This window comes from Ovis canadensis, chromosome 11 (genome assembly GCF_042477335.2).
Source record: "Ovis canadensis isolate MfBH-ARS-UI-01 breed Bighorn chromosome 11, ARS-UI_OviCan_v2, whole genome shotgun sequence".
Classification (NCBI taxonomy): Eukaryota; Metazoa; Chordata; class Mammalia; order Artiodactyla; family Bovidae; genus Ovis; species Ovis canadensis.
The window spans coordinates 5,888,306-5,894,305 of NC_091255.1; positions in this window are offsets into that span (position 1 = coordinate 5,888,306).

Consider the following 6,000-nt stretch of genomic DNA (forward strand, 5'->3'; position numbering starts at 1 on the left):
TGGAGAGCGCCTCCTCTTAAGATGCGACGGGAACGCCGGGAATTCTTTCCCTACGAAACAGGGAAAGGATCCCTCATCTCGAGCTAGGAGGCGGAAACGGGGCTCCCCGGATGTGTGCGGGACACCACGTGCTTCCTCTCGAGTGCAGACGGCTATGTCGGGGAACTTCTTGAGTTGCAGCAAGGGTGTGAAGGACCCTTTGGAAGTTCCAGTGGTTAGATGTGATTGGCCTCGAGAAGCCTCAGCGGAAATGGGCCTCTTCTCGCCTGGAGGGCAAAACCTCCTGGATTTTCTCGAGTTGCGGCAGGTGCTCTCGACTTACGACGGGGACCTCAGGGACCCTCTCTGGTGGCCTCAGGAAAGGCCAGTCCCCATGCGAGTTCCTCGGGGGCCTCTCGGGATTCCTCTCCCATCGATGCCGGGGCCTAAGACCTTGTGTGGAGTCGGGGCCGGAACCTGAGGATTCCTCTCCAGTGCTGACATGGATCTTGGGGTACTTCTGGAGTCTCCCCAGGGGAGTCAGTCCTCGTCTCGAATGCGGGCATGCACTTGCGCTTTCCTCCAGAGCGGTAGCAGCAGTGTCACGCAGTCCGCCGCGGGGATCAAAGGATCTATGGTTTTCCCTCGAGTCTTTCCCACGAGGCTTTCCCACGAGGCTTTCCCACAGGGCTGTCCCACGTGCACACGTGGTGGGAGTCGATCCTCGGCTTGAACGTCAAGGCAGTGCAGGGAAAACAGGTTCCTCTGGAATGGACTGACACATCTGGGGGACTCTTGGAATGGTGGCACGACCCTGGAGTTCCTCTCGCCTTTCCTGTGGAGAGCGCCTCCTCTTGAGATGCGACGGGAACGCCGGGAATTCTTTCCCTACGAAACAGGGAAAAGATCCCTCATCTGGAGCTGGGAGGCGGAAACGGGGCTCCCCTGGATGTGTGCGGGACCCACGTGCTTCCTCTCGAGTGGAGACGGGTATGTCGGGGAACTTCTTGAGTTGCAGCAAGGGTGTGAAGGACCCTTTGGAAGTTCCAGTGGTTAGACGTGATTAGCCTCGAGAAGCCTCAGCGGAAATGGGCCTCATCTCGCCTGGAGGGCAAAACCTCCTGGATTTTCTCGAGTTGCGGTAGGTGCTCTCGACTTACTACAGGGACCTCAGGGACCCGCTCTGGTGGCCTCAGGAAAGGCCAGTCCCCATGCGAGTTCCTCGGGGGCCTCTCGGTATTCCTCTCCCGTCGATGCCGGGGCCTAAGACCTTGTGTGGAGTCGGGGCCGGAACCTGAGGATTCCTCTCCAGTGCTGACATGGATCTTGGGGTACTTCTGGAGTCTCCCCAGGGGAGTCAGTCCTCGTCTCGAATGTGGGCATGCATTGTGCTTTCCTCCAGAGCGGTAGCAGCAGTGTCACGCAGTCCGCCGCGTGGATCAAATGATCTATGGTTTTCCCTCGAGTCTTTCCCACGAGGCTTTCCCAGGAGGCTTTCCCACAAGGCTGTCCCACGTGCACACGTGGTGGGAGTGGATCCTCGGCTTGAACGTCAAGGCAGTGCAGGGAAAACAGGTTCCTCTGGAATGGACTGACACATCTGGGGGACTCTTGGAATGGTGGCACGATCCTGGAGTTCCTCTCGCCTTTCCTGTGGAGAGCGCCTTCTCTGGAGATGGGACGGGAACGCCGGGAATTCTTTCCCTACGAAACAGGGAAAGGATCCCTCATCTCGAGCTAGGAGGCGGAAACGGGGCTCCCCTGGATGTGTGCGGGACCCACGTGCTTCCTCTCGAGTGGAGACGGGTATGTCGGGGAACTTCTTGAGTTGCAGCAAGGGTGTGAAGGACCCTTTGGAAGTTCCAGTGGTTAGACGTGATTAGCCTCGAGAAGCCTCAGCGGAAATGGGCCTCATCTCGCCTGGAGGTCAAAACGTCCTGGATTTTCTCGAGTTGGGCAGGTGCTCTCGACTTACGACGGGGACCTCAGGGAGCCGCTCTGGTGGCCTCAGGAAAGGCCAGTCCCCATGCGAGTTCCTCGGGGGCCTCTCGGGATTCCTCTCCCGTCGATGCCGGGGCCTAAGACCTTGTGTGGAGTCGGGGCCGGAACCTGAGGATTCCTCTCCAGTGCTGACATGGATCTTGGGGTACTTCTGGAGTCTCCCCAGGGGAGTCAGTCCTCGTCTCGAATGCGGGCATGCACTTGTGCTTTCCTCCAGAGCGGTAGCAGCAGTGTCACGCAGTCCGCCGCGTGGATCAAAGGATCTATGGTTTTCCCTCGAGTCTTTCCCACGAGGCTTTCCCACGAGGCTTTCCCACAGGGCTGTCCCACGTGCACACGTGGTGGGAGTCGATCCTCGGCTTGAACGTCAAGGCAGTGAAGGGAAAACAGGTCCTCTTGAATGGACTGACACATCTGGGGGACTCTTGGAATGGTACCTCGACCCTGGAGTTCCTCTCGCCTTTCCTGTGGAGAGCGCCTCCTCTTGAGATGCGACGGGAATGCCGGGAATTCTTTCCTACGAAACAGGGAAAGGATCCCTCATCTCGAGCTAGGAGGCGGAAACGGGGCTACCCTGGATGTGTGCGGGACCCTCGTGCTTCCTCTCGAGTGGAGACGGGTATGTCGGGGAACTTCTAGAGTTGCAGCAAGGGCGTGAAGGACCCTTTGGAAGTTCCAGGGGTTAGACGTGATTAGCCTCGAGAAGCCTCAGCGGAAATGGGCCTCATCTCGCCTGGAGGGCAAAACCTCCTGGATTTTCTCGAGTTGCGGCAGGTGCTCTCGACTTACGACGGGGACCTCAGGGACCCGCTCTGGTGGCCTCAGGAAAGGCCAGTCCCCATGCGACTTCCTCGGGTCCTCTCGGGATTCCTCTCCCGTCGATGCTGGGGCCTAAGACCTTGTGTGGAGTCGGGGCCGGAACCTGAGGATTCCTCTCCAGTGCTGACATGGATCTTGGGGTACTTCTGGAGTCTCCCCAGGGGAGTCAGTCCTCGTCTCGAATGCGGGCATGCACTTGCGCTTTCCTCCAGAGCGGTAGCAGCAGTGTCACGCAGTCCACCGCGTGGATCAAAGGATCTATGGTTTTCCCTCGAGGCTTTCCCACGAGGCTTTCCCACGAGGCTTTCCCACTGGGTTGTCCCACGTGCACACGTGGTGGGAGTCGATCCTCGGCTTGAACGTCAAGGCAGTGCAGGGAAAACTGGTTCCTCTGGAATGGACTGACACATCTGGGGGTCTCTTGGAATGGTGGCACGACCCTGGAGTTCCTCTCGCCTTTCCTGTGGAGAGCGCCTCCTCTTGAGATGCGACGGGAATGCCGGGAATTCTTTCCTACGAAACAGGGAAAGGATCCCTCATCTCGAGCTAGGAGGCGGAAACGGGGCTACCCTGGATGTGTGCGGGACCCTCGTGCTTCCTCTCGAGTGGAGACGGGTATGTCGGGGAACTTCTAGAGTTGCAGCAAGGGCGTGAAGGACCCTTTGGAAGTTCAAGGGGTTAGATGTGATTAGCCTCGAGAAGCCTCAGCGGAAATGGGCTTCATCTCGCCTGGAGGGCAAAATCTCCTGGATTTTGTCGAGTTGCGGCAGGTGCTCTCGACTTACGACGGGGACCTCAGGGACCCGCTCTGGTGACCTCAGGAAAGGGCAGTCCCCATGCGAGTTCCTCGGGGGCCTCTCGGGATTCCTCTCCCGTCGATGCCGGGGCCGAAGACCTTGTGTGGAGTCGGGGCCGGAACCTGAGGATCCCTCTCCAGTGCTGACATGGATCTTGAGGTATTTCTGGAGTCTCCCCAGGGGAGTCAGTCCTCGTCTGGGATGCGGGCATGCACTTGCGCTATCCTCCAGAGCGGTAGCAGCAGTGTCACGCAGTCCGCCGCGTGCATCAAAGGATCTATGATTTTCCCACGAGTCTTTCCCACGAGGCTTTCCCACGAGGCTTTCCCACGAGGGCTTTCCCACGTGCACACGTGGTGGGAGTCGATCCTCGGCTTGAACGTCAAGGCAGTGCAGGGAAAACAGGTTCCTCTGGAATGGACTGACATATCTGGGTGACTCTTTGAATGGTGGCACGACGCTGGAGTCCTCTCGCCTTTCCTGTGGAGAGCGCCTCCTCTTGAGATGCGACGGGAACGCCGGGAATTCTTTCCCTACGAAACAGGGAAAGGATCCCTCATCTCGAGCTAGGAGGCGGAAACGGGGCTCCCCTGGATGTGTGCGGGACCCCACGTGCTTCCTCTCGAGTGGAGACGGGTATGTCGGGGAACTTCTTGAGTTGCAGCAAGGGTGTGAAGGACCCTTTGGAAGTTCCAGTGGTTAGACGTGATTAGCCTCGAGAAGCCTCAGCGGAAATGGGCCTCATCTCGCCTGGAGGGCAAAACCTCCTGGATTTTCTCGAGTTGCGCCAGGTGCTCTCGACTTACGACGGGGACCTCAGGGACCCGCTCTGGTGGCCTAAGGAAAGGCCAGTCCCCATGTGAGTTCCTCGGGGGCCTCTCGGGATTCCTCTCCCGTCGATGCCGGGGCCTAAGACCTTGTGTGGAGTCGGGGCCGGAACCTGAGGATTCCTCTCCACTGCTGTCATGGATCTTGGGGTACTTCTGGAGTCTCCCCAGGGGAGTCAGTCCTCGTCTCGAATGCGGGCATGCACTTGCGCTTTCCTCCAGAGCGGTAGCAGCAGTGTCACGCAGTCCGCCGCGTGGATCAAAGGATCTATGGTTTTCCCTCGAGTCTTTCCCACGAGGCTTTCCCAGGAGGCTTTCCCACAGGGCTGTCCCACGTGCACACGTGGTGGGAGTCGATCCTCGGCTTGAACGTCAAGGCAGTGCAGGGAAAACTGGTTCCTCTGGAATGGACTGACACATCTGGGGGTCTCTTGGAATGGTGGCACGACCCTGGAGTTCCTCTCGCCTTTCCTGTGGAGAGCGCCTCCTCTTGAGATGCGACGGGAATGCCGGGAATTCTTTCCTACGAAACAGGGAAAGGATCCCTCATCTCGAGCTAGGAGGCGGAAACGCGGCTACCCTGGATGTGTGCGGGACCCTCGTGCTTTCTCTCGAGTGGAGACGGGTATGTCGGGGAACTTCTAGAGTTGCAGCAAGGGCGTGAAGGACCCTTTGGAAGTTCAAGTGGTTAGATGTGATTAGCCTCGAGAAGCCTCAGCGGAAATGGGCTTCATCTCGCCTGGAGGGCTAAATCTCCTGGATTTTGTCGAGTTGCGGCAGGTGCTCTCGACTTACGACGGGGACCTCAGGGACCCGCTCTGGTGGCCTCAGGAAAGGCCAGTCCCCATGCGAGTTCCTCGGGGGTCTCTCGGCATTCCTCTCCCGTCGATGCCGGGGCCTAAGACCTTGTGTGGAGTCGGGGCCGGAACCTGAGGATTCCTCTCCAGTGCTGACATGGATCTTGGGGTACTTCTGGAGTCTCCCCAGGGGAGTCAGTCCTCGTCTCGAATGCGGGCATGCACTTGCGCTTTCCTCCAGAGCGGTAGCAGCAGTGTCACGCAGTCCGCCGCGTGGATCAAAGGATCTATGGTTTTCCCTCGAGTCTTTCCCACGAGGCTTTCCCACGAGGCTTTCCCACAGGGCTGTCCCACGTGCTCACGTGGTGGGAGTCGATCCTCGGCTTGAACGTCAAGGCAGTGCAGGGAAAACAGGTTCCTCTGGAATGGACTGACACATCTGGGGGTCTCTTGGAATGGTGCCACGACCCTGGAGTTCCTCTCGCCTTTCCTGTGGAGAGCGCCACCTCTTGAGATGCGACGGGAACGCCGGGAATTCTTTCCCTACGAAACAGGGAAAGGATCCCTCATCTCGAGCTAGGAGGCGGAAACGGGGCTCCCCTGGATGTGTGCGGGACGCCACGTGCTTCCTCTCGAGTGGAGACGGGTATGTTCCGGAACTGCTTGAGTTGCAGCAAGGGTGTGAAGGACCCTTTGGAAGTTCCAGTGGTTAGATGTGATTAGCCTCGAGAAGCCTCAGCGGAAATGGGCCTCATCTCGCCTGGAGGGCAAAACCTCCTG